Source organism: Heterodontus francisci, chromosome 14, assembly GCF_036365525.1.
Source record: "Heterodontus francisci isolate sHetFra1 chromosome 14, sHetFra1.hap1, whole genome shotgun sequence".
Classification (NCBI taxonomy): Eukaryota; Metazoa; Chordata; class Chondrichthyes; order Heterodontiformes; family Heterodontidae; genus Heterodontus; species Heterodontus francisci.
The window spans coordinates 63834100-63855734 of record NC_090384.1 but is presented as its reverse complement, the minus strand read 5'-3'; the positions used below and the strand labels follow the sequence as shown (position 1 = coordinate 63855734).

Genomic DNA, 21635 nt, shown 5'->3' with positions numbered 1-21635 from the left:
TGGATTTTGTATGCCTTGATATAAATCCCAGTGCTTTGTTAGAATTTGAACTGTTCTGCTGACCTTCAGTGCTGCTTTTAATGATTTATTACCTTGCATCACTAAATCCCTTTGTTCTTCTACCCCATTCAGTTTCTTATTTTCTAAGGTGTAGGCGTTGTTTCTATTTTTCCTGCCAATTTCCTCACATTTATCCATGCTAAAGTTCATTTGCCACTTAACTGCCCAGTCTGCAAGTTTTCTAATGTCTTCTTGTATTATGTTGCATTCTTCCTCAGTATTAGCTATATCTCTCAGTATGGTATCATCTGTAAATTTTGATATTGAGCTACTTGTTCCTAAGTCTAAATTAAGAATCTAAATTATGAATAAAAGTGGTCCCAGCTCTGATCCTTGTGGAACACCACTTTCTACCTTCCTCCAATCCGAATGACTACCACTTACCCCTACTTTCCATTTTTTGGCCAATTTGCTATCCATTCAGCTATGTGTCCTCTGACTCCACATGCCCTAAACATTGTCAAAAGCTTACTGTGCACCTTATCAAAGGCCTTATGAAAATCCAAGTAAATAACATCTACTGCATTACCCTTATCTATTCTTTCCAATATGGTTTTAATGAATTCTATCAGCTTAGTTAAGCTTGACTCAGCCTTTTGGAATCCATGCTGACTATTTTTTATTATATTTTCTGTCTCTAGATGCTTTTCTATCACTTCACTTAAGTATAGGTTTCAGCATCTTTCCTATCATTGACGCTAAGTTGACTGGCCTAAAGTTCCCAGATGTTCTCTCTCCCTTTTTTTAAATAAAGGAACAAAATTCCTTTTTTATAAAGGAACAAAATCTGTATGCCCACAGATCCCTGAAGGTAGCAGGACAGGTCGATAAGGTAGTTAAGAAGGTATATGGAATCCTTTCCTTTATTAGCTGAGGCATAGAATATAAGAGTAGGGAGGTTATGCTGAACTATATAAAATATTAGTTTACAACTTGAGTACTGCGTGCAGTTCTGGTCACCTCATTACAGAAAGGATGTCATTGCACTGGAGTACAGAGGAGATTTATGAGGATGTTACCAGGACTGGAAAAATGCAGCTATGAGGAAAGATTGGATAGGCTGAGGTTGTTCTCCTTGGAACAGAGGAGGCTGAGGGGAGATTTGATTGAACAAAATTGTGAGGGGCCTGGATAGAGTGGATGAGAAGGGCCTATTTACCTTAGCAGAGAGGTCAATGACTAGGGGGCATAGATTTAAAGTGATTGGTAGAAGAATTAGAGAGGCGATGAAGAAAAACGTTTTCACCCAGAGGGTGGTGGGGGATCTGGAACTCACTGCTTGAAAGAGTGGTAGAGGCAGAAAACCTCATCTCATTTAAAAAGTGCCTGGATGTGCACCTGAAGTGCCGTAACCTGTAGGGCTACGGATCAAATGCTGGAAAGTGGGATTAGACTCGGTGGCTCTTTTTTTTCGGCTGGCGCAGACACGATGGGCCAAGTGGCCTTTTCCTGTGCCATAAACCTTCTATGATTCTAAATTAGATGTCTACCAATCCTCGGGCACTAACCCCTCTGCTATGGAACTTTTATATATATAAACTAGTGCCTTTGCTAGATCCTCCCTAGTTTCCTTGAGTATGCGTAGGTGCATACCATCCAGACCCAGAGTTTTATCCTCTTTTAGTCTTGCTAGTTTGTCAATTATTTTCTCCCTTTCTATCCCAACTGTATTCATATACTTTTTAAGCTCATCTTCTAGTGTAGTATCTATTTTGTTATCTTCTTTAGTAAAAACTGAGGCGAAGCAGTTATTCAATACTTCTACCATTTTTCTCTCATTACCTCTGAGTTTATCGTACTTATCCTTTAGTGGTCCTATTCCTACTTCAATTTTCCTTTTGTAATTTATGTGGCTATAGAACATCTTAGAATTTCCGAGAATCATAGAATTGTTACAGCACAGAAGGAGGCCATTCGGCCCGTTGTGTCCATGCTGGCTCTCTGCAAGAGCAACTCACCGAGTCTCACTCGCCCTGTTTTATATTCCTTCTTACTTCTATTACATTAACTGCAGAATTACAATGCCATTTCAGATTATTGATGTTACGGTATGTGTGAATGTACAAGATGCAAATAACTGAAAGTTTCAATGCTTTTTCTAAGTCACATCAATTTTTTAAAACCATTTTAAAACAGATTCCATTCATGAGAATCATAGAATGTTACAGTATAGAAACAGACTATCACTTCAGCTACAGTGTTTTTCTCCACGTATGCCATCTACTCTAATCCCACTCTCCTGTTCCGTCCTGTACCCTATAATCCTCATTTTAAGGAAAAATCCAATTTCCTTTTAAAAAGAAATCAGTACTGGTATGTGGCAGAAAATTCCATTTTCTGACCACCCTTTGTCTAAAGAATTTGTTTCGAGGCTTCACTTTAATTCTTTTGTGATTATCTTAGAGCTTTGCCCTCTTGTTACTTCTAAAAAGTATTTTTCCTTTGTAAAGATGATAAAGCTTACAGAAAGTGAAAGAATATTGCCACAATTGGCTGAAGTTCTGAGCTGGTGATGGCTGGAAATAGAATTTACTAAACAATAAACCTTCAGCTTTACTACAAAGTGGCTTTAGAGACACATAGATATATTACATATTAGAGAATCATGTAAACCAGTGAGGAACAAAATATTGAGGGGAGACGCAGTGAGCTACCCTACTACTGATAATGTGCCACTCATCCAAGCTGAATACAAATAAAAGTAAACTTTACGGACCTATCTTATAATATATAATTTAGAGGCATATGGCATCCAGGCAAACACAGCAATGATAGAAATATACAGTTGAGGTAATCTCTTTTGTACTGTACCTGACCATGGCGTACTTACTGTTAGCCTTAGGTGCAAAAAAATTAGAGTGCTATCCTTGCTGATGCCGACATCCTTCACACCAGTAAGCACAAAAAATCACCAAGTAAAATAAGGGAGCAGATAAATAGGTTATTAGATAAACTTTAATAACAAGATGCCAAATGCCTGAACCCAAACTCGCAAACCATAAGCTTTTACGAAGGTACAGAAAGGACCGCATTGAACATGTCTCGGTTGGGTAGCTGGCCATGCCTGTGAATACCTCCAGCACTATTCATCTGACCTTATTACATTTAGGCAAAGCCTGCATGTTAATTTAAAAAGAGAGAATTGAAGCGAGGAGATATTCTTCATCCTCTGAGAACAGAATGCTGGTAAATGCTTTATTGTTTCATCTACACACAAAAACGTTAACGCGATATCTTGAGAGGAGCCGCTTCCATACTTTTCAGAAGAGATTGGTTTGGAAGCTCATTCGCTCGTTCTACTTCAGAGAGGGAGGAGCACAGCTCTTGCAAAACTTTTTAATCAAAAGGCATATGCCGTTTCATGGAACCCTCCCAGAATTGCAAGCAGGGACAACAGTTACTATGGTGACTAGCCCAGCCTGTCAGCATTCTGCAATCGTTTTAGTTGGAAGTGTGCTGTGAAAGGTCATGTGAGGGAGTTGTGGGAAGCCTAGTAGGCATCAGAGTCTAAACTACTGTTAGCAGCAGTTCAGCTAATAGGGAGGCTTGTCTGGGAAATACAAACCGGAATGGAGGGGAGAGGAAGGCGCAGCGCATTGCAGGTAATAAAAGGAGAACTATGTTTACTTCAGGGCTTGTGGCACGTTGCTAAAGTGATTTTCAGCATTTTGGAGGGCCCCTTGTTTTCACCAGCATTCTGGCATATCTAACTCTGAAAGCTGATGTCATGCTGAAAAGAACAGTTGGATTCTATTAGACAAATATTGAGGAAAAATTATTAACTAAATGCAAATATAGCCATATTTGGCGATTTGCTGCAGGACTAGCTTTAAAAGGTTTTTAAAGGATTTTTTTCTCTCTAAAACTGATTATTTTGAGCTTGTCTTTATTTAAAGTTCTTCTAAAAGATTGTAAATGGATACCTGCAATTTTAAAAGTTTGAATATGTGATTACATTTTTTAATTTTAGTTCTGCCATTCACTATTTCCCGACTGGGTCTCTGAATCTTTTGATTAAAGAAGGTGAAGAAGACAGTTCTTGTTTTACTCACATTAGCATGTGAACTATTGCATAGTTCATTGATATTCTCAACCATTTTCCTTCTCTTTATCCCTGGGCTAGGGCAAACAGCATACTCTGTCGCTTTCTTGTACTTTCTATACAGTGTGCCTTTTGTCTACTGCCAAACAATGAAGTGTGGTTGTGATTGGTTTGCTGCTGTTTTGTGTTGTGAATGGGAGATGTTGCTGTCGGCCTTCACTGTTCCTTGTAGCCAGTAGAACACCTGGAACTAATTGAAAGCAAATTCAGCCAAGGCTGTGGAGGCATTTCTACCTCAGCTGCCGGCTCGCTGCAAGCTTCACTCCCACATGGAAGGATGGAGATGGAGGAGGTCCTTTTGTCTGGACTTGTCAACCTCTTGTTTCTTTACTAACCATTGTGTATTGAGGTGTTGTAGCCCTTGTCTAGTTCTCTTGACAACAAACTACTGAAGATTTCAGGTTAAGAATGCCTTTATAAGGTGTTTTTACTGTATTTCCATTTTTGTTTTTGCTGACTTAAGATATTTCCCCTGTTTTTGAAACAGGAAATGTCTGCCTTGCATCAGGTTTTCCATCTCAGTCCTGCTTTTAGACTTATCACCATAAATTGATCAAAACTTTCCGAGAGTGAATGGGCACCTGCATGGCAGGTGTGCATTATGAAAATAGGCATTAATGATTCAGCCCAGATTTTAAAATGATGGAATCTCATAGTTTCAATTATCTGGTTATTTTTAGTCCCAACACAAAGTTCTGATTAATTGGTGCTAAGTGCCTTATATAATTTTTTTTGTGCTACTGAATTGAGATTGGGGGGTTAGCTTAGTTGGCTAGATGGCTAGAGTACGATACAGAAAGACGCCAATGGTGCGAGTTCAATTCCTGTCCTGGCTGTGGTAGTTCATGGAGGCCTGTCTCCACCTTTCCCCACGCTTGGGGAGTGGTAAACCTCAAGCTATACGTTATCAACTGTCTCGCTAATGGGGAGAGATGCCTATGGTCCTTTGGGACTATGGCTAGAACTGAGGTTAGCTTCATTAACAAGAAAAGCATGTGACTTTCTAGTGGGACAATAACTTCCAAAATACACTCATGGAATAATCCCAACCCTAGATTAATCTTTGTGCTCGGTATCCAGCTACTGTTTTTTTTTCAGAATCCAGACTTAGCCTTTAGATCTGGCTTGTATTTAAATTAATAATTTAACCATTAGGGAAAAAATGTGTTATGACAACTTTACACATACTATGTGTAATTTGATTGTTATAATAATTCTTCATATGTATTTAAAAGTTCTATAGAAAAGCAGCTTTTCTGTGAAATACTTTAATTTTTCTAATTCATGCACCATCTATTGCCCAAGGCTGATAATCTGCATCTAGACTGCTCTGTTAGTACATAGTGCATGAGGTACAGTGTAGGATAACGCACTGGTTACACTTAGTCATTATTTACCAGGTGGAATACAGGACAGAACTGGTGCAGGTACACCCGCAGTGCTGTTAGGAAGGGAGTTCTAGAATTTTTACTCAGTGAAGGAACGGTGATGTAGTCCCGAGTCAGCATGGTATGTGACTTGGAGGGGAACTTGCAGGTGGTGGTGTTCCCATCTGTCTGCTGCCCTTGTCCTTCTAGGGGGTAGAGGTTGTGGGTTTGGAAGTTAAAGTCGAAAAAGCCTTGATGAGTTGCTGCAGGGCTTCTTTGTAGTTGGTACACGTTGTTGCCACTGTGCGTCGGTGGTGGAGGGAGTGAATGGCACCCCAGCTACATACAATCAAGTGAGCTGCTTTGTCCTGGATGGTGTCAAACTTCTTGAGTGTTGCTGGAGCTGCACCCATCCAGGCAAGTGGAGAATATTCCATCACACTCCTGACTTGTGCCTTGTAGATGATGGACAGGCTTTGGGGAGTCAGGAGGTGAGTTACTCGCTGCAGGATTCCTAGCCTCCAACCTGCTCTTGTAGCCACAGTATTTATATGGCTGGTCCAGTTCAGTTTCTGGCCAGTGTTGACCCCCAGGATGTTGGTGGGGGGGGAGTTGGGGTTCAACAATGGTAATGCTGTTGAATGTCTAGGGAGCTGGTTAGATATTCTCTTGTTGGAAATGGTCATTGCCTGGCATGAATATTACTTGCCAATTTTCAGCCCAGACCTGAATAATGTCCAGGTCTTGCTGCATGCTGGCCCAGACTGCTTCCGTATCGGAGGAGTTCCGAATGGTACTGAACACTGCGCAATTATCAGCTAACATTCCCATTTCTGACCTTTTATGATGGAGGGAAGCAGCTGAAGATGGTTGGAATGCGACTCTACCCTAAGAAACTCCTGAAGCGAGGTTCTGGAGCTGAGATGATTGCCATCTAACAACCACAACCATCTTCCTTTATGCTAGGTATGACTCCAACCAATGGAAGGTTTTCCCCCTGATTCCCATTGACTTCAGTTTTACTAGGACTCCTTGATGCCACACTCAAGTGATATGCTTCTTTGATGTGAAGTCACTCTCTCCTCACTTCTGGAGTTCAGCTGTTTTGTCCAGTTTTGGACCAAGGCTGTAATGAGGTCAGGAGCTGAGTGACCTAAACTCAGCACCGGTGAGCAGGTTATTGCTGAGTAAGTGCTGCTTGATAGCACTTTCAGTGACACCTTCCACCACTTTGTTGTTGATTGAGAGTAGACTGATGGGGTGGTAATTGGCTGGATTGGATTTATCATGCTTTTTGTGGACAGGGCATACCTTTGCCTGCACAAAAACAGTGCACAGAATTTTGTGCAGCTGCTTGAAGTGGGAATGGTCGGTGCAGGGCTGTAGAATCATGTTGAAAGCGCTCACCCGGAAATCCGGCTTCATGACGTCGGTTCTGGATTTAGTCAATGGCGGGAGAGCACCAACGCAGCATTGTCGCACGGACATGATGGAAATGTATATTAAATTGTGGAACATTTATTTTCAATACATTAGCATCTCATTTGTCGCAATTTAATGGGGGAATTTGGATTAAGTGGGCATTGGGTTCATGACTGTTGAAAGCTGGCGGCACAAAGGCGAGACCTCAGTGCTGCGATGGGGAGGCAGCCATGACCAGCACTGCACAGGGGGAGAGGAAGTTGTGGAGGCCATTTTCAGACTGTAGTGCTATGCGCTCTGCAAAGGGAATCCGGGTCTCGAAAGGCTCTGCAAGGGGGTGGTTGGGGTCTCGGGGGCTCTGCAAGGGGGGGTCTAGGGGTCTCTGCAGCTTGGAGTCTCAGGGGATCTGCAAAAGAGGAGGTCGGTATCTCAGGGTCTCTGCAGTGGGGGGGTCGGGGTCTCGGGGACTCTGCAGTGGGGGGGTCGGGGTCTCGGGGGCTCTGCAAGGGGTGGGTCGGTGTCTCGGGGGCTCTGCGGGGGGGGGGGGGGTGTGGTCAGGGTCACAGGGGCTCTGCAAGGCAGGGGAATGCTTGGGTTTGGGTGGCTGTATCTGGTGAACAAACTATTGAGTGATATGTGTGTTTGCCCATACTGCTGAATGAGAGGGTTGACCATCAGCAAGGGTGGGCACTGACAGCCATGTGGGATTCTGCCTGGAGAAGTAGCAAAACCTCAGTTGCCAGGGCAGGGGCATCTCTGCATTGACATCGCTCTGTGGGCCCACTTATCACTTTGCATGGGTCTCACACATCCTGTCATTTTGGACCCCCATGGCTTGATGCGACACATTGGATGAAGGGAGAGCCAAGAGGCAGCTGAACCTGACCTTGAAGCTCCACGACAAGAGCAGCAGCAGTCAGTCATGCCAAGAAGGGCCTACCTGCACCAGAGAGTGTACAGGACTCGAATCCGCTACCTCTAAGTGTCTGAGCGGCATTCTCAGCGTAAACTACGCCTCTCCAGGGAGACCATCACCGACTTATGTGCTTTGCTGCAGAACAATTTGTGACCTATGAGATTTGGGGTCATCCTATGCCAGTGGCCCTGAAGATCACAGTGACACTTTTATGCACCTGAATCCTTCCAAGGATCCACTGGGGACATGTGTGGGTTCTCCCAGGCAACAGCCCACTGCTGCATCAAGGAGGTGACCAATGCCCTGTTCAAGAAGGCTGACGACTATGTGTGCTACCGGACTGACCCTGACTGTCAGGCAGAGAGGGCCATCACTGGATTTCCCCAGGTGTAAGGTGTGATAGACTGCACACATGTGACCATCAAGGCTCCAATGGGCCGGCCAGTCGTCTTCACCAACAGGAAGGTTCAACTGGTCTGCGACCACCAAAAGTGTTTCCTGGAGGTGTATGCCCGCTTCCCCGGAAGCAGCCACAATGCCTAGATACTTTGACAATCCCAGATGTCATAGCTTTTCAGGCTCCCCGCTCACCTTCAGGGATGGATTCTTGGGGACATGTCTTGGCTGCTCACTCCTTTTGAGGAGCTCTCATAATGCAGTGGAGGAGAGATACAACACTTTCCATGGCTCTATCTGAGCGACCATTGAGCTGGCCATTGGACTGCTGAATATGAGATTCCATGGCCTAGATCGATCCGGTGGAGCTATGCAGTATTCCCCAGCGAGAGTCTCGTGTATTGTGGTGGTCTGCTGTGCTCTGCACTATCTAGCACTGCAGAGGGGGGAGGCCTTGTATAATGATATGCCTGAGCGACACTCCTCCACCAACGAGGAGGTCGTGGAGGATGGAGAGGAGCAAGCAGCACTGGATGCTGAAGCCCTTGCACTGAGGCTAGGCAGATTGAGTGACGTGCCAAGGAGGCAAGAGACAATCTTAAAATTACCCGCTTCCAGCCACCCTGATGTCCACTCAGAGATACCAATAAAGACTCACATGTAGTCTGTTGCCTGCTTTCCATTTGTGTTCCATGCCTAGCGCCCAGCTGAAACACACGCTGGTTCCCATGGGAGCTTATACTTAAATGAAGGCTGTGCTTACATTGGCATTCCACGAAGGGGGAAGGGTGAAGTCAGCAGTTCACAATTAAGGCACGATAGAATAACCACTTTTACACATTGAACGTTAATGGCTTGAACAAAAGAACTTTATATGAAGCATCACATGTTAGCTATCAAACACCCACGAACCCCCCCCACCAAAGTATGTTTAGGTGATTTTCTTTATACGTTTACGAGTTCTTCTACGAGGTGTGAACCCGGTGCCAGCAGCCTTCCTCCAGCCCAGCTGCTAATCAGGCTGCCTCTTAGCCTGGGATGACTTTGGCGGCCGTCCTCTGGCTACAGGACTCCTCTCAGGCATTGCAGCTGCTGGAACTGGGCTCACTGCTGGAGGAGCTGAGGAGCAGCTGTTCATGCTCGGAGTGCCCCGAGGGGAGCCCCTAGCTGAGGAGGCCAGCCTCTCCTCCCTTTCAAGGATCACATGAACCTTCCTGCTGACCAGAGAAGGACATGCAGCTGGAGAAGACTTCAGGTGCCTCGTCCTTCTCTAACCTTGTCACTGCTGTGTTGAGCTCATGGCCAAGGTGATGGTGTGCAGGTCTGTGGGATCTGGCTCTCCATGAGGATTGTCAACCTCTCGATGGAGGAAGCCATGCACTCACATGCCTGAGACATGGCAGCAGTCATGGCATGAATGGACTCCTGTATTGTCTGCTCATGGCTTTGCTTGGCCTCTGGCATCTCCACTAGATGTTGTCTTACCTCTCTCTGCAACTCCAGCATGCCCTGCACCCCAGAGACTCGTCATCAGCCTGGGGCTCAGCATGGACCTGGCCACCCACAGTCCTCTGACTGTCAGACGGCTCAGCTGTCTCAGCCACAGCCAGCTGCTTGGGCGCATTTGCAGTGCTTTCACCAGCTTGTGACATTGATTCTGAAGCTGAGTGGAAACCCACTGAGGTGAAAGTATCTGCGCTGGTGGAAGGTGTAGGAGAGTCATGGGACAGTGCATTCTCTATCGGAACCAAAGAAAAGTTACGGCACAGAAAGAAGCCATTCAGCCCATCGTGTCTGCGCCGGCTGAAAAAACTAGCCGTCCATTCTAATCCACCTTCCAGCACCTGGTCCATAGCCTTGCAGGTTATAGCGCTTCAGGTGCAGGTCCAAGTACCTTTGAAATGAGTTTAGGGTTTCTGCCTCCACCACTGATCCAGGCAGTGAATTCCAGATACCCACCACCCTCTGGGTCAAAAAGCTTTTCCTTCTGTCCCCTCTAATCCTTCTACCAGTCACCTTAAATCTGTGCCCCCTGGTAATTGACCTCTCCACTAGGGGAAACAGGTCTTTCCTGTCTACTCTATCTAGGCCGCTCAATTAAGTCACCCTTCAGCCTCCTCTTCTAAGGAAAACAATCTTAGCCTATCCAATCTTTCCTCATAGCTGCAATTTTCAAGCCCAGGCAACAGAGGTGGACAGCTGTTCCCTTTCTGGTTGAATTTCCTACGGACACTGACCTGCATGAGAGAACAAAAACATATACGGGTTAAATTGTCCAGATCGTTGTATGCCAATCGTACATGGTGTGGGTCTCCAGAAGTGATCTGTACATTGATGGAAGGCAATCCTCACTCTGTTGCATGGAGACTGCAGTCTCTCCATCAGATGTGGCAGAGCCGCACTTTGTCCCTGCCAATTCCAAAGCCTGTTCCTCGACTATGCTAAAATGCGGAAGATCAGGTATGTCTCCGCGTGTTTGGACTGTCTCTTTCCTGTTGTGGGCCCTCTTGTCCTGTAAGAGGAAAGATGGTGATCGTCACACTTCACACAGAGATTAACCTGCCAGTTCTGCTAATATCAGCCCCTCGTTCCCCACTGGACTTTCACATATAGCTTATGCTGCTGCCCGCTGTCGGGAGTTGAGGGGGGCGAGCTGTGAAAGAAGGTGGCCTGTTGCCGAGATGCAGTCATGCATCTATTGGAATGAGGTGAAGCTTAACCCCCTTCGCCATCGCTGTTGTAGTGTCACCTTTCCCATGTCCCGCTTCCTCCTGAGTAGCCACTTGCAGTCACTAAAAAAAGAGAGGGGTGTGGAGCACACACCTTGGCAGAATGCAGGAGGTCGTTGACCCTCATGTAGCACTGTACCCAGTTCTGGGGGGTGACCCCACGGCTGCTGACCTCCTCCGTGATCTCCATCCAGGCTTGCCCGGTCAGGCGGAAGGACTTCTTGCCATTGCTGGGCAAGAGAACCTCCCATCTTTCCCTTGCAGTGTGGAGGAGAATCTGGAGAGAGGCATTACTAAATCATGTGGCCACCCTGTATCTTGCCTCTGCCATCCTGTGGGGTTTGTCTATGGGGGTTTGGTGGGAGTCCAGAGTCAATGCAGTTTTGAGCAACCAGCAGCAAGGAAGCAAGCAGGAATGGCAGGACTTTAAATATGGCGACAGTACCTGCTCTACAGTCATCAGCGTCTCGCCTCCTGCCCTGCCGCGTGATTGGGGGAGGCCCGTGCCTCCATTCTGCAAAAGGGCCGCCCGCTTTGTGATTGCGGTGGGGCAGCTGCTCACGTGGCAAATGGGAATGGTACCCATTTCAGGGCCTATCTGGCAGGCTCACTAAATTCATCCCAGTGAGTGCACTTGAAAAGTAAGCCATTGGTGTGAAACACCTTGGAATATCCTAACGAATTGGGGGGCGCTATATAAATGTTATTTCTTTCATTACTGATTTATATTGGTCAGAATCATGTAATTTGCAATGAGAGGAAAACTGAAATATATTAGAAGGCTGCATGAGGAGAGCTGTGCAACGGTTACTCTCACCAAACTGGAGTTCTGTTCTGCTAACAAATTAGTTCTCCATTTTTAAAATACCACCATTTTTCCAGCTGCCATCTTAGTACATCCAGATGTCAATTCTCCATTCAGAAGTATTTACACCTGGGTTTTCATTCAAAATGGGGACCTGTTCAGATGAACTAGAAAGAAGGCAGAAATGTTCAGGCTGTAAAGACGAAAAATTATTTGAATGGAAAAAGAATCAAGTTCTATTATTGATGTAGAAAAGTACTTTATGGTGCAGGGAGACTCAAATGTTCGTTTTGAAAGGGCCCTCCATTCTATAATTATTTTTGGGCCTTTGGGTCAGTCAGTAATTTTTAGAGTGTATGCAGTTGAATTTTCTGATCATTTTGGATGAAGATTGTGCCAAAATCCACAAATAGGTATAAGATCTTTTTTATGTATTTTCACTGCATCTGATATTCTCAGTACATAATAAATCTACTAAATTTTAGTACTATTTATTTAGAAAATTATATGCTTGAAGAAACAAGCAAATTACTTCATATGTGATATACATCCAGCAAGAAGAGGGGAGAAGGTCAAGTGACTGGGCATGGCCAGCTTTTGTTATACAGAATGTATTACTTGGATGAGAATAAGGGGAGCGTGCAGCTTATTTCTGATTTATTGACTATAAACTAAGTAGGAACAAGAGACAGACCAAAATGTAGCTGGTCTGTTTTTTATAAAAATATCTTTCATTTTTTTTTTTAGGCAAACTTACACAGGTTTAGTAGTTTAAGCCAAATATTAGTCGGAACATGACGGTGATTTTAACCCACCCTGCCCGGCTCGATTGGAAAGCACACAGTTAAAGTCACCTGCAAAACGTTAGGGCCTCATTCCCACCCACTGCTACCTTAACTGGGCAATCAGCCAGCAGCATAGAAACCAGGCCTTGGAGTTCAAATCGAATTGATGGTGCTGGGAGAGGGGAGGAGGGCTGACATTGATCGCGCCTGCCAGAAAACAGCTCCAGGTTAATATCCCCACACACCACCCAGTGTGTTTGAATAAATTTGTACTTTTGACCATATTCAGTGATTGGTTTTGGATATATTAAAGCTGTGCCTCTCAGCTGACAGCCTTTTCCAGTCTGTGATGGACTTTGACACTGCCTGGGTGGATCTGTAGCTAGGTCAGCCCTTCTCCCCTTTCCCAGCACCATCAGTTCGATTTGAACTCCAAGGCCTGGCTTCTGTGCTGCTGGCTGACTGTCCAGCTAAGGTAGCAGTGGGTGGGAATGAGGCCGTAAGGTTGTGCAGGTGACTTTAAGTGTGTGCTATCCAATCCAGCTGGGCAGGTTGGCTTAAAATCACCGTCATGTTCCTACTAATGTGACTTAAACTACTTAACCTGTGTAAGTTTGCCTACAAAAATGAAATAGATACTTTTATAAAATCAGACCATTTTAGTTTGTCTCTTGTTCCTACTTTGTGTATAGTCAATAAATCAGAAATGAGTGTCACATTCCCCTTATTCCCTCATCCCATCTAGGTCATACATTCTGTATAACAAAAGCTGGCCATGCTCAGTATTCTACTGTTCTCTAGTCTGCTATGGATTCACTCACAGACCTTACCTGCTCTCCACCAGACAGCAGGGGCCAGATGGGTGCATTCCCACCATGCAAAGCTCTGTATTATCCTTTCCCTCCTGTTACATGATTAGGTTAAATTTAACCAAAAATTTAAAGGGCATGATCTTTATGGAAAAAAATTATTTGGCAGATTTATTTTTAAAAATGATTCTTAGATGTATTTTTGTTTTGTATAGAAGCAAAATACAGATGAAATTATTATAATATAGCACCTCACTTCTGGAACTAACTATTCCCACATTTGAAAACTGTTTTCTTGAACACCTTTTGATGGAAATGGTACTCCTTTAAACACCTACAACAATTCCTGCTGCTTTCTTTCTCACTATAGAGTTTCTAGAATTTGCTAAACCTCAGTGGGTTACTGAACATGCACAAGAGCAGCAAATTTGGGGGTGGGATGGAACTGAACGCAATAGGATGGAGAGAATTTGCAGTCCCTCTGCACATTCCCACTGGCCTTTTGTTTTAAGGGATGTGTGTAGCAAATCTGAATTGAGCCAACTTTTCTTTTTCTGAATTAATTTAAAATTGCCATTAGAAGCAGTCTGGATGAATCCTTTGAGATTTGGTTCTCATTTTTACTTATAGGTCATGCAGTGCAGGAAGGGGCTAATTTGTAACATCAGGGACGGAGGCAGCTTTCAGTCTACCACATTCAAATAACAACCAGTTTGGGAAGTTTCAAAGGCAAGGTTTTTTGTACACTTGGGTTTTACGTAACGATACACCTTTAAAATACTCCTAACTTCTCTTTGGTCTCTTAGTTTCAAAGTGCTAGATCTTTCATGTTTCCATTCCCAATTTCAAGAGCGAATATCGTAGGAAGGGAAAGCAGTTACAAGTTATAATCCATGTTGGAGACATAGCTGATCAATTGTGAGAAAATGTTATCAGAGGAGGAAAGGAAAGAGGATTTGAGGTAGACAGAGATTTTAAAAATTGTTGAAGTTGCTGTAAGCGATATCAAAAAATTAATTGCAAATACCAGGGAACAAAGGGGGCAGCTTTTCAGAAATTGGAATCAGGATTAATTGCACAAAGCATTCAAAATAACGTTGAGTTAGAAGAATTTAGAACTATGGAAGGTCATGATATAGTAGCGCTATAACAAAGATCTGGTTTAGGTTTGAACAGGACTGGGAACGGAAGGCTCCTCATTGATATTTTCAGGACAGATGGGGATGAGGGAAGGGGGTGGGTAGCAGAGTTAATGAAGGATTCTATCATGCTGCTTGAATGTAAAGATTGCATAGTGGGTTGCATTAAGAATCTATATGGATAGGGTTAAGAAATAGGATGGGAAGTAGTATAATTTTTATGTACATTGCAGGCCTCCAGACAGAGGGGATGAGATGGAGGAGGGATCTGTAAACAGTTCAGAGGGCTAGGCAAGAAGAACAGAGCAATAATATTGGGTGATTTTAACTATCCCAGATAGACTGGAGAAAGGTAATGACATATGGAATGAGCAAATGCTCATTAAGATGCATCCAGGACAACTGCCTTGATCAGTATGTTTCGAGTCCAACAAGGAAAGAAGCAGTACTTTATTTAGATCTGGGAAGTTAAGTGGGGAAACAACTAGGAAGTGGCAATTGGAAAATGACGAAGATCAACGAGGTAAGAGGAGATCTGATCCAAATTAACTGGCAAAGCTAGCAAACAGCCCAACTGATAGTAGTGGGAAATCTTCAAATATCAGATCTATTGAGTACAAAAAGGGTGTGCATTAAAGAATAGAATTCCCTGGGTAAATGGAATAAAACTGCACTGAAACTTAAAAAGGAGGCCTATGATAAAATTACAATGATGCATCTGGAAAAGTAAACCATGCTGAATGTAGGAAGTGTAACGAGGAGGTGAAAAATGAGATTACAAGGACTACATATGACTCCAGAGCTACAGCAATGTAGTTGACTCTTAACTGCCCTCTGAAATGGCTTAGGAAGCCACTCAGTTGTATCAACCTGCTACAGAAAAGTTGAAGAATAAAACTGGATGGATGCACCAGAAATGACAAAAGGCACACCCCGCTCAGTTGACAGTGCAAAGTCATCCTTACTGACATCTGGGGACTTGTGCCAAAATTGGGAGAACTGTCTTACAGACTAGTCAAGCAACAGCCTGACACAGTCATACTCACCAACTTAAACCTTTACAGCCAATATCACAGACTCCTCCATCACCATCCCTGGATATGTCCTGTCCCACCGGCAGGCTAGACCCACCGGAGGTGGCAGCACAGTGGTGTACAGTTGGGAGGGAATGGCCCTGGGAGTCCTCAACATTGACTCTTACCCATTAAATCTCATGGCATCAGGTCAAACTTGGGCAAGGAAACCTTTTGCTGATTACCACTTACTGCCCTCCTTCAGCTGATAAATCAGTACTCCTCCATGTTGAGCACCAATTGGAAGAAGCACTGAGGATAGCAAGGGTGCAGGATGCATTCTGGGTGGGGGACTTCACTGTGCATCACCTAGAGTGGCTCAGTAACAACACTGCAGACCAAACGGTCCGAGTCCTGAAGGATATCTGCCAGACAGAGCCTGCGGCAGGTAGTGAGAGAACTGACGAGGGAAAAACTTTGCCCTCACCAATCTACTTGTTGCAGATGAATCTGTCCAATGACCGTATTGGTAGGAGCGACCACCGCACACTGCTTGTCAAGACAAAGTCCCATCTTCACACTGAGGACAGGCTCCATCGTGTTGTGTGGCCACTACCACCATGCTGTATGGGATAGATTCAGAACAGATCTAGCAGCTCAAAACTGGGCATCCATGAGGCTCTGTGGGTCATCATCAGCAGCAGAATTGTATTTAACCATAATCTGTAACTTCATGGCCTGGCTTATCCCTCACTCTACCATTACCTTGAAGCCAGGGGATCAACCCTGGTTCAATGAGGAGTGCTGGAGGAGATGCTAGAAGCAGCACCAGGCTTATCTAAAAATGAGGTACCAACCTGGTGAAGCTACAACACAGGACTACAAGCATGCTAAACAACAGAAGCAGCATGCAATAGATAGAGCTAAGCAATCCCACAACCAATGGATCAGATCAAAGCTTTGCAGTCCTGCTACATCTAGTCGTGAATGGTGGTGGACACTTAGACAACTATCTGGAGGAGGAGGCTCCACAAATATCCCTATCCTTAATGATGGGGCAGCCCAGCATGACAGTGCAAATGACAAGGCCGAAGCAGTTGCAACCATCTTCAGTCAGAAGTGCCAAGTGGATGGTCCATCTTTGCCTTCTCCTGAGGTCCACAGCATCACAGATGCCAGTTTTCAGCCAATTCGATTCATTTCACTGACATCAAGAAGTGGCTGAACGCACTGGATACAGCAAAGGCTATGGGCCCTGACAACATCCCGGCTGTACTGCTGAAGACTTGTGCTTCAGAACTAGCTGCGCCCCTAGTCAAGCTGTTCCAGTATAGCTACAACACTGGCGTCTACCTTAGCAATGTGGAAAATTGCCTAGGTATGTGTCGCCCACAAAAAACAGGATAAGTCCAAACAACCCAATTACTGCTCCATCAATCATCAGCAAAGTGATAGAAGGTATTGTTGACACTGCTACCAAGCGACACTTACTCAGTAACCATCTTCTCACTGACGCTCAGTTTGGGTTTTGCCAGGGCTATTCGGCTCCAGATCTCATCACCGCCTTGGTCCAAACCTGGGCAAAAGAACTGATACTTTCACAGTATCCAGTACTATTCACAGCCCCTCAGGTATTGAAGCAGTTTGTGCCCATATGCAGCAAGACCTGGACAACATTCAGGCTTGGGCTGATAAGTGGCAAATAACATTCGTGCCACACGAGTCTCAGGCAATGGCCATCTCCAACAAGAGAGAATCTAACCACCTCCCCTTTCTTTCAATGGCATTACCATCATTGAATTCCCCCACCATCAGAATCTTGGTGTTACCATTGACCAGAAACTTAACTGGCCCAGCCTTATAATACTGTGGCAAGAGTAGGTCAGAAGCTGGAAATCCTGCAGCAAGTAACGCCCCTCCATACTCCCCAAAGCTTGTCCACCATCTACAAGGCACAAGTCAGGAGTGTGATGGAATGCTCCCCACTTGCTGGATGAGTGTAGCTCTGACAACACTCAAGAAACTCGACACCATCCAGGACAAAGCAACCCATCCACCACCTTAAACATTCACTCCCCCCACCATTGGCACACAGTTGCAGCAGTGTGTACCATGGCTTCTTCGACAGCACCTTCCAAACCTGCAACCTCTCCCACCTAGAAGCAAGAGGGCAGCAGATGCATGGAAACACCACCACCTGCAAGTTCCGTTCCAAATTGCTCACCATCCTGACTTGGAACTATATTGTCATTCCTTCAATGTCAGTGGATCAAAATCCTGGAACTCCCTCCCTTTACAGCACTGTGGGTGTACCTGTACCACATGGACTGCAGTGGTTCATGAAGGCGGCTCACCATAACTTTCTCAAGGGCAATTAGGGATGGGTAATAAGTGCTGGCCTTGCCAGTGACACTCACTTCCCATGAATGAATGAAAAGAAAAGGGAATATGAAACAAGGCTACCAGATAATAAACAGGCTTTTACAAAAATGAAAAGTAAATGAATGGGTAAAGAGAGGGTAGGATTGTTCAGGATTGAAGGAGGGAGTCTAATTGAGGAGAATAAAGGTATGTCAGAGATGTTAAATTACATTTCTTTTTCAAACAATGGCGGAAGTGAGAATGTAAGTGTACTAGGGGAGGGTATGGAACAATTGTTAGAGATGACTGTAGAAAAGAAATAGGTTTAAAAAAAAATTAGCTGAACTCAAAGGTGTTGGGAAAAATTCAAAGAGTAGATGGCAGAAGTTCTGGCCAGTCTTTTCAGTCCTCCTTAAATATAAAAACTGTGTCATGGAGTTTTGTTTTCGAGGTTTTTAATATGTGTCGAGTTTTGACAGAAGGAATAGGAAAAGTGTATTGCCTCTTTTTGAGGAGTCAGTGGCAAGGAATCAGCAATTTAAAATTGTCAGAGTGTGAGTGAGGAGAGAGGTTAGGAGAAATTATTTCATGCATCACAGGATGATTTGTCACTGGGAGTAGTTGAGGAAAGTAATTAAAGAGAGAAATATTTGAAGTAGAGGAAGGTACAAGGAAGGCTAAGGGAGAGCTTGAGGCAAAGAGATTAGTTTTGGATCGCTGGCACAGACATGACAGACTGAGCGCTCCTTCTATGCTGTAAACTTCTATCGCTCTATCATTTCCAGCCTGTCCAATTTGAGGATGTTGAATGTGTTTTTGTTATGTAGTGTTAGTTGTTTACTGGGCAGTTGGACACAAGAATAAATCAAACACTGCTTCCAAATGTTAGGGAAAGACTATGGGGCGTGGACACTTTTACCATCCTCACTGAGTTTACCAATATGTTAGAGGAGCAGTTTAAACTGTTTAGACGTTTAATCTGATAATGTACTAGTTTAATTTACGTAAAAATTTCTTTGTGCAATTTTAATGTGGTAGTTGATGTGTATAAATAAATGGTTAAAAGGGTGCATAAATTTTTTTTTATGTAATTGCATTAAACAAGGGCATGAATTTCCATAGGGTCCCCGATTGTCTGCCGTGACTTTGGAAACCCAGAGTAAATTGCTGTTTACATAGTTTCTCTGGGATTTCCATTCATCTTCTGCTGAAATGTGCTGCACAATCAGGAGAAATCCCACACTCAGAGAATTTGGCATACGTTTCCAAACCAATTTAGGCCCTCAAGTTCTGCATTCTCACCCTTTCCAACAGGATATGATCAAAGAGAGTCAGACAACCAAGCCGGACTACACTGTTTCATGGAAAGGATTAAATTACAAGTGTGTATTTGTGATTTCAAAAAAAAAAATCGGGGCCCGGTGAATAACTCTTTATATTGCAACACACTTGCATTAATCTTTCACAAAAAGAGTAAAGCCAGTTGTGTTGAAATGACATCATTTGTCTTTTGAAGAATCATAATTGGGTTGTCACTTTAGATTTCTCATAGTTACTAATTCTTCTGCTTAACCCAACAAACGTCATCAGCACCTCAGTGCAGATTTCACATCAGCATGGTTACCACTCCTTCTGTCAACATATTGCATTGGGTTTTCCCTATTCCATAGTGTTATTAATCTGAGCTATACAAATCAGGAAAATCCCAGCTCAATGCTCAGTTAGCTGATCTCAGCTAGGGTAGAAGTATGGATGCTAAAATTGGCCTTCGTGCCCCTGGGTTAGGGGAGGGAAAATCATCCAATGTTCCCATTCCTGATCATTATTCAGTGAGCCCTGTTGGAAATATATGCATGAGTGGACATTGGAGGATAAGATTATGCTTAGCTGTTATCCTCAACCACAGCCACTATGGTCAGATACCCTGGTGATACCTTCAATATTTCAAGTTGAGATGCAGCAATTTGCAGACCTGGTCAGTGTGGCAGCATTTGCTGACACAAAGGACTCAAAATACTGGAGAAGTACCACCAGAGGTGTGTCTGCAAGACCCTCCAAATCCAGTGGCAAGGAAGGAGGTCCAACAGTAGCGTACTCTCCCAAGCCAACCCTCCTAGCATTGGGCTGCTAATCATCCAAAACCAGCTCTGCTGGGCAGACCATGTTGTTCGTGTGCCCGACACCAGACTCATGAAGCAGCTGTTCTACTCAGAACTTGGTCAAGGCAGGAGACTTCCAGGAGGACAGCGGAAACACTTTAAAGATGTCCTCAAAGCATCCCTGAAGAGATCAAACATCCCCATTGACTCATGGGAGTCCCTGGCTCATGACCATCTGAGATGGAGAAAGCTCATTTGGGAAGGCATCATACACCTCGAGGGACTTCGTTGGGAGTCGGAGAGGTATCGGACCTGTGGGTAACAGCCTAGAGCGGGAGACTGTAAATCGGGACCAAGGCTCGAGGCCCACACTTATCTGGGAGTCGGAGAGGTACACATTGGGAGCTCCTTGGAATCAGCACGTGCTGAGTTAGAAAAAAAATCCATGACATCACAGCAAAGTCGTAAGCTGATTGGTGAGTATTTAGTGTAAATGTTTGTTTGTAAAGAGCTTGACACATTCAATACTTTTAGGAAAGGTGGGTTAATAATTGGATTTTAGGAAAAAGGTACGAGTTTTTTTTCCTGAACTCTTTAAATATTTACCTTATACACACCGAAGGAGCTGATTGGTGAGTAATTTTACTTTCTAATTTCAAGTCTCCAGTTTCAAGTAAATAATCTGAAAGCAAGCTTAAGGCATGGCAGGACAGGTTGGCTGTGTGGAATGCCTATTCTGTGACATCTGGGAGTTGTGGACGCTTCACGTGGCTTAGATGATCACATGTGCAGGAAGTGTCTCCAGCTGCAAAAATTTGAGCTCCACATTTTGGAACTCGAGCGGAGGTTGGAGTCAAGTGGTGCATCCGCAAAGCTGAAAACTACGTGGATAGCATGTTTAACAAAGCGGTCCGCAGATTAATAGCGTGTAGGCAGAGAGGCAAGGCAGTCTAGAAAGATCAGGTAGGTAGTGCAGGAGTCCTCTGAGTCTGTGTCACTCACTGACCAGTATTTTGTTTTTGGATACTGGTGATGGCGATGGTTCGTCACAGGAATGTAGCAGGAGCTAATTTGTGGCAACACAAGTGGCTCAGCTGCACGGGGTGGGGGGGGGGCGGGTGTGAAGAAGTGTGGAAGGGCAATAGTGGTGGGTGATCCGATAGCTAGGGGAACAGACAGGCACTTCTGTGGCCGTAGACATGGCTCCAGGATGGCGTGTTGCCTCCCTGGTGCAAGGGTCAAGGATGTCATGACGTTCTTTCGGGGGAGGGTGAACAGCCAGAAGTCATGGTCCACCTCGGCACCAACGACGTAGGTAGAAAGAGGGATGAGGTCCTAAAAGCAGAATTTAGGGAGCTAGGAAGGAGATTGAAAAGCTGGACATCTAAGGCAGTAATCTCAGGATTACTCCCAGTACCATGTGCTAGTGAGTATAGAAATAGGAAGAATGAGCGAATGAACACATGGCTGGAAAAATGGTGTAGGAGGGAGGGCTTTAGATTCCTGGGACATTGGGACCAGTTCTGGGGCAGGTGGGACCTGTACAAGATGGACAGGTTACACCTTAACAGGACCAGGACTAATATCCTCGCGGGGAGATTTGCTAGTGCTGTTGGAGAGGGTTTAAACTAG

The 21635-nt window shown here is 44.5% G+C and overlaps 1 protein-coding gene across 5 annotated transcripts in view; it reads left to right on the top strand.

The window, feature by feature from the left end:
- The window catches only part of LOC137377078 (DENN domain-containing protein 2B-like), a 565382-nt gene that overhangs the window by 116721 nt on the left and 427026 nt on the right, over nt 1-21635 (top strand). Inside the window, exon 1 of one of the 5 annotated variants that reach the window (XM_068046346.1) lies at nt 3563-3662. The exons of the other annotated variants lie outside the window; for them this stretch is intronic. The gene's annotated coding sequence lies outside the window, so the exon portion shown is untranslated. Of the gene's footprint in view, nt 1-3562; nt 3663-21635 lie in introns of those variants that run through there. 5 annotated transcript variants of the gene reach the window in all.